At 46.1% G+C, this 6,616-nt stretch overlaps 1 pseudogene; it reads left to right on the top strand.

Moving 5' to 3' along the window:
- Positions 1–5,195: 5,195 nt before the first annotated feature.
- On the top strand, positions 5,196–5,666 carry LOC147574179 (U1 small nuclear ribonucleoprotein C pseudogene; annotated as a pseudogene).
- Positions 5,667–6,616: the final 950 nt, after the last annotated feature.

Here is a 6,616-nt window from a genome sequence, read left to right as displayed (position 1 = left end):
CTTCCCCTGCTCATGCATGCAGGTGCTCTTTATCTCTCTCTCTCAAAATAAAATAAAATAAAATAAAATGGAATGGAATGGAATGGAATGGAATGGAATGGAATGGAATGAAATGAAATGAAATGAAATGAAATGAAATAAAATGAAAAAGAGTTCCAGGTACTCTGCAACCTAGTCAGCAGTTGATAGCATCAATATTTTTTACTTTAGACATTCTAAAAGATGGATAATGATATAACACTGTGGTTTTGATCTGCATCTCATTAATTACTAACAACATCGAGCAGCTTTTCACATACTTCTCCATGTAACTTGCTATCCATATTTTTTGCCACTCCTGTGTCTTCTTTGAAGTACCTGTTCCAGTCTTTTGCCCTTTCTAAATTGTGTTGTTTGCTTTTTTGAGTATGAAGAGTCCTTTATATACGAGTCATTTATCAGTTACGCACTCTGCAATGATTTTTCCCAAGTTTATGACTTGTGTCCCCATTTTCTTAACAATGTCTTTGAAGAAGTCCAATTTACAATTTGTTTTCTTTTACAGATCATACTTTTGGTGTTGTATCTATTCTTAGATACAATTCTTTACCTAGCTTGAGATCACAAAGATGTTCTCTTTTTTTTTCTAGGAGCTTTATAGTTCTAAGTGTTGCATTTTGGTTTCTGTTCCATTTTAATTTTTGTAGATGGTGGGAAGTGTAGATCAAGGTCAACTACTTGTATGTAGATGTCCGTTTGCCCTGGTAGCACTTGTTGAAGACCCTTGTCGATTTTGGTCTAAACACTACAGTTTTTCCCCTTGCAAATTTCACCTTTCCCACCACACGTCAATGGGTCATTCATTCATCCGTCCATCCTCATTCACTTCCCCTTGCTTTCTTGATTCCAACCATGCTGGTCTTCTTGTTGTTCCTCTAACATGCCTATAATGGACCAGCCTCAAGGTCTTTGCCATTCCCTTAGTCTGGAATGCTCATCTTCCAAATATCCACACAGCTCACTCCCTCATTTCATACAGGTCTCTGCTCAAATATCACCTTATTTAAAAGAACTTCCTGAAGACTCTACTTTATTTATTCATTTTAATATTTATTCATTTTTGAGAGAGCATGAGTGGGGGAGGGGCAGAGAGAGGGGGGACAGAGGATCCAAACTGGAGCACAGCACAGAGCCTGATGCGGGGCTCAAATTCACAAACCGTGAGATCGTGACCGGAGCCAAAGTCCAATCTCAACCGACTGAGCCACCCAGGTGCCCCTGAAGACTCTGTTAAATGGCTCTCCTGATCCTATCTTGCATTTCTTCTTTACCGCGCTTCATTTCTTTTCATGTACCACAACCTGACATATTCTATGTTCAGTTTATGTATTTATTGACTGCATATTCCTCTCCTCAACCACCGTCAGAATGTTAAGCGCCACGCAGGAATTTTGTCTGTTTTATTCACAAATAGATTCCCAGTACCTAGAATAGTTCCTGCACATGGTTGATACTTAATAGGCATTGATCTTCTTGAATAAATCCAAATAAGAAATATTTACTAAGTGCCTGTTGGGCACCAGGGAGAGTGCTAAGCTCTGGAGCTACAATGGGGAGCAAAACAGACATGGTCCCTGCCTTCATGGAGCTCACAGATCAGCAGGAAAGACAGACATTAACTGAATAACCTCAGAAATGAAATGGATAATAGCTTCTGGGCCTTGAAGAGGAGTCCATGGTGCTGGGGAGCTTATAACTTAGCTATAGAGAATTAGTCATGGTGCCTGAGTTGAGTGCTAAGGATTGAAAATGGTTAACAAGGTGAGGAGAGGGGCGGGGCGCCTGGGTGGCTCAGTCGTTTAAGCCTCTGACTTCAGCTCAGGTCATGATCTCATGATCTGTGAGTTCGAGCCCCACGTCGGGCTCTGCGCTGACTGCTCAGAGCCTGGAGCCTGCTTCGGATTCTGTGTCTCCCTCTCTCTTTGTCCCTCCCCTGCCCACACTCTGTCTCTCTCGCTCTCTCAAAAAGAAATAAACATTTAAAAAACAAGGTGAGGAGAGGGGAGAAAGGGCCTTCTAAGCGTCTGGCACTTCATATACAAAGGTCACGCGAGGGGAAGGAGGTTGGCATGTTTGAGGAACTAAAGAAGGGTCGGTGTGCCTGAGGGTGGTGAGTTGGGCAAGGAGAGAGGAAGGCAGGGAGGCTGGGGGTCATACAAGGCAGCCGGTAGAAGGCTGCTCTTTACCTAAGGGCAAAGGGAAGCCATTAGAGGTTGGCTCTACCTTTTTAACCACCTGATGTATGGGGAACATAATAGACACTCAATTAAACACACTTGCATATTGAAAACACACGTAGGGGCGCCTGGGTGGCGCAGTCGGTTAAGCGTCCGACTTCAGCCAGGTCACGATCTCGCGGTCCGTGAGTTCGAGCCCCGCGTCAGGCTCTGGGCTGATGGCTCAGAGCCTGGAGCCTGTTTCTGATTCTGTGTCTCCCTCTCTCTCTGCCCCTCCCCCGTTCATGTTCTGTCTCTCTCTGTCCCAAAAATAAATAAAAACGTGGAAAAAAAAAATTAAAAAAAAAAAAAAAGAAAACACACGTATACTTTGCTGATGGTTGTGTAAACTGGTTCAACTTTTCAACAGGGCAATTTCACCACACTGTTCAAAATTACAAAGGTATATACCTTTCCACCCAACAACCCCTTCCTAGGAACTTATCCTACAGACTGACTTGCCCATGTACCAAATGACATTTCTCCCCGGTTATTCACTGCAGTGAATAGCAGAAGAATGGAAGCAAACCAGATATCTCTCAAGAGGAGATCACAAAAAAGTTGGGATGTCTCCACACAGTGGACTAAAACCAACCACAAAAAAGAATAATGAAGTTTTTATGCAATTTTTGAAAAAATTCCAAGATTTATTATTAAGGTTTTTTTTTAATTTTTTAATGTTTATTTATTATTGAGAGACAAAGAGAGAGAGAGCATGAACATGGGAGGGGCAGAGAGAGGGGAAGACACAGAATATGAAGCAGGTTCCAGGCTCTGAGCCGTCAGCACAGAGTCTGATGCAAGGCTCGAACTCAGAAACTGCGGGATTGTGACCTGAGCCGAAGTCGGATCGGACGCTTAACCGACTGAGCCACCCAGGTGCCCCTTATTAAGTTTTTAAAAATCAAGGTTTGGGACAAAGTTTATAAATGACTAACATTTATATGATTAAAAAAAAACAGGTAAAGGAATAAAATATGTATAGCTTTTCTGTACACAGTATATCTCTGGAAGGGGGTATAAGAAACTGGAATCCTTGCTTGCCTCCAGACCTTGGGTTGGGGAGTGCGTCAGAGGGGGACTTTTACCTCATATCTTCTGAATTTTGAAGCATGAAAATATCTTACCTATTCTGTAAGTAAAAAAAAAAAAAAAAAAAAATGCATATGACAATTATTCACTGATTAAATGAAATAGGAAATTAATTTGTTAAACAAATGGCTTCCAGGGGCGCCTGGGTGGCGCAGTCGGTTGAGCGTCCGACTTCAGCCAGGTCACGATCTCGCGGTCCGTGAGTTCGAGCCCCGCGTCGGGCTCTGGGCTGATGGCTCGGAGCCTGGAGCCTGTTTCGGATTCTGTGTCTCCCTCTCTCTCTGCCCCTCCCCCGTTCATGCTCTGTCTCTCTCTGTCCCAAAAAATAAATAAAAAACGTTGAAAAAAAAAAAATTTTAAACAAATGGCTTCCAGCCATAGTACTCCCCTGTACTATTAGAGGAAAAAGATTTAGGGAGTCCTGGTCCCTGCCTCACTCCCTGATTCTTGGCAGGGTCCCCAAGGGGAACCCACCAACAGGAGTCCTCGGGGCCTTTGGAAAGGGCTGTGGGATGAAAATGTTTATTTCACGCGGCTGGCATCGGAGCCTCCCTCTTTGTCCCTGAAACCATGGTCTTGTGGCCCCACAGAGACACGTCAGTTTGCAGCTTTCTCGAGCTTGTTTAATTAGGTTCTTTGCTGAAAAGCTGCCCCATTAGTCTCCGAAGTGGCAACTGGCCTCCAGAGATGCAATCGATCACCCCTCCACGGGAACTCTTATTAAGAAGCCAGATATTCAGGGCTTTCCTGCATACCAATAAGCATCCAAAAGTATTCGCAGTATCAGAAAAAGCAGCACAAAGTGGGGAAGGCCAGAATGTCTCGAGCTCCCCAAATGCCACAAGCCAAAGAGCTGGTTTGTGAGTTCTGATTAAATTCCGGTGCTTGACAGCATGGGTAATTGTCTTTGGCCGCTCGATGTCATCACCCCAGCTTGATAAGGAAGATGAAAGGGAGACCAACAGGTTCACCTCCAGAAGGAGTTCCCGGTTTCTCTGGGCAGGGGAGCTGGGCTCCAGGTGCCAACAGAGGAAAGCAGCTGTGAGCCCTGCCCTGGAGGCCCCTCAGGCAGGTGAAGACTTGGGCCAGACTAGTGGATCGGGAAGGGGAGGAAGAAATGGGAGAGGCAACAGAAAAGAATGAGAACAAGGTAGACTGGGGAGCTTGAACTCCCAGTGTCCGTCTGTGCTATAATGTGGTAATTTCTCTAACAACCCAATGGAGAAAGGATTCCTCTGCCCTACCCCATTCTACAGATGAGGAAACTGGGGCTCAGAAAAGTGCAATAACTTGCCTAGGTTCTCACAACTAGCAAGTGCCCCCGGTCAGAATAGGAGCCCAGGTCTCTCTGATGCCATTCCCTTGCTTTTGGGGGCAATTTTAACATACCAGAAGCACCCATTTTAAAAATCAGAAATATAGTTTATTTTTTTAGTGTTTATTTTTGAGAGCGGGGGAGGGGGAGCGGGACATGCAGAGAGAGAGAGAGGGGGACAGAGGATCCGAAGCAGGCTCTGTGCTGACCGCAGAGAGCCCAACGTGGGGCTCAAACTCACAAACTGTGAGATCGTGACCTGAGCCAAAGTCGGATGCTTACCGGCTGAGCCGCCCAGGCGCCCAGAAATAAACTACCTTTAAAAACCTGTGCTATTTTTCTCTTAAATGCTGCATCCCAATATGATCTTTGGCATCTGCACATTATTTTTATTCCAAAAACAAAGACGAGCAATTCCTTTTTTTTTTTTTTTTTCCTTCTCAACATGAGCTGAATGGGGGAATCTCAAGCCCTTTTATCAGCCGAAAAGACAAAGGGCGGGGGGGGGGGGGGCCACTGGCCCGCAGAACAGCATGGCTGGGTTGTACTGTGACCCCTGCGACACATCCCTGACCCATGACTCTCCATCTGTGAGAAAGACAACACCGCAGCGGTAGGAAACACAAAGAGAATGTAAAAGACTATCAGAAATGGATAGAGAGCAGGCTCAGAGCCTGACCCACAAAACCACCGTGGCATTTCAGCAAGATCCCTCCTCCTCCATTCTCTGCTCCTCCTCCTGCCTGGGCCATGATCCCACCTCCCCCCAGGCTCCAGAGTCCTCCTCGCCCTGGTATGATGCCAGGACCCCTAAGGGGGGGCCCTGCCATGATGCCAAGGTTGGGCCCTCCCTCTCCTGGGATGATGCCAGTGGGACCTGCTTCTGGAATGAGACCATCTAGGGGAGGCCACATGCCAAGGACGCCTGGGCCCCCAGTGGTCAGAGCCCCGCCCATCCCATGATGGCGCCCACTCGGCCTGGAATGACCCGACCAGGCAGATAAGCAGAGACGGGAACCTCTTTATATCCATTTTCTATTACTTGTTCTGCTTCACCAGGAGATCATGGTGCTGTGACTCTGGGTGTTTTCTTTTTTTTTTTTTTTTTTAATTTTTTTTTCAACGTTTTTATTTATTTTTGGGACAGAGAGAGACAGAACATGAACGGGGGAGGGGCAGAGAGAGAGGGAGACACAGAATCGGAAACAGGCTCCAGGCTCTGAGCCATCAGCCCAGAGCCCGACGCGGGGCTCGAACTCACGGACCGCGAGATCGTGACCTGGCTGAAGTCGGACGCTTAACCGACTGCGCCACCCAGGCGCCCCTCTGGGTGTTTTCTAACAGCATGACAGGGAAGACTTGCTCCCCCTTCCTATCAAGAGAGAATAGTTTTGGCAGAGGAGTAGTGGGACCAAAAAAAAAAGGGCAATTTTCATTTCTATTGTGAAATGTGAAAATAAAATTGTCAACTGTTTTAGTTAAAAAAAAAAAAAAAAAAAAAGACAAGGGGCGCCTGGGTGGCTCAGTCCGTTGAGCGTCCGAGTTCGGCTCAGGTCATGATCTCGCAGTGTGTGAGTTCGAGCCCCACATTGGGCTCTGTGCTGACAGCTCAGAGCCTGGAGCCTGCTTCAGATTCTGTGTCTCCCTCTCTCTCTGCCCCTTCTCTGCTCATGCTCTGTCTCTCTCTGTCTCAAAAATAAATAAAAACATTTAAAAAAAAAAAAAAGACAAGGAGGAAATACTCGGAAGCCCCAGAACAGCCAAGAACCCCTCTCTGGAAGCAGGATCCCTCTGCTCCAGTTCCTTGGGCCATTCCAGACAGCAGAAGCTTTACAAGGGGATATTTGGAGTCAAGACCTGGATATTTTCCAAGCTGGGCCTTCCCATAAACTGTGCCTTTTATCTCTTCTGAAGACCAAACCCGGAAAAAACACCTCATGTTAGCAGTGTGGAC

Source organism: Puma concolor, chromosome E1 (assembly GCF_028749965.1).
Source record: "Puma concolor isolate L17-30 chromosome E1, mPumCon1.1.hap2, whole genome shotgun sequence".
Taxonomy (NCBI): domain Eukaryota; kingdom Metazoa; phylum Chordata; class Mammalia; order Carnivora; family Felidae; genus Puma; species Puma concolor.
This window is presented reverse-complemented; position numbering and strand designations above follow the sequence as displayed.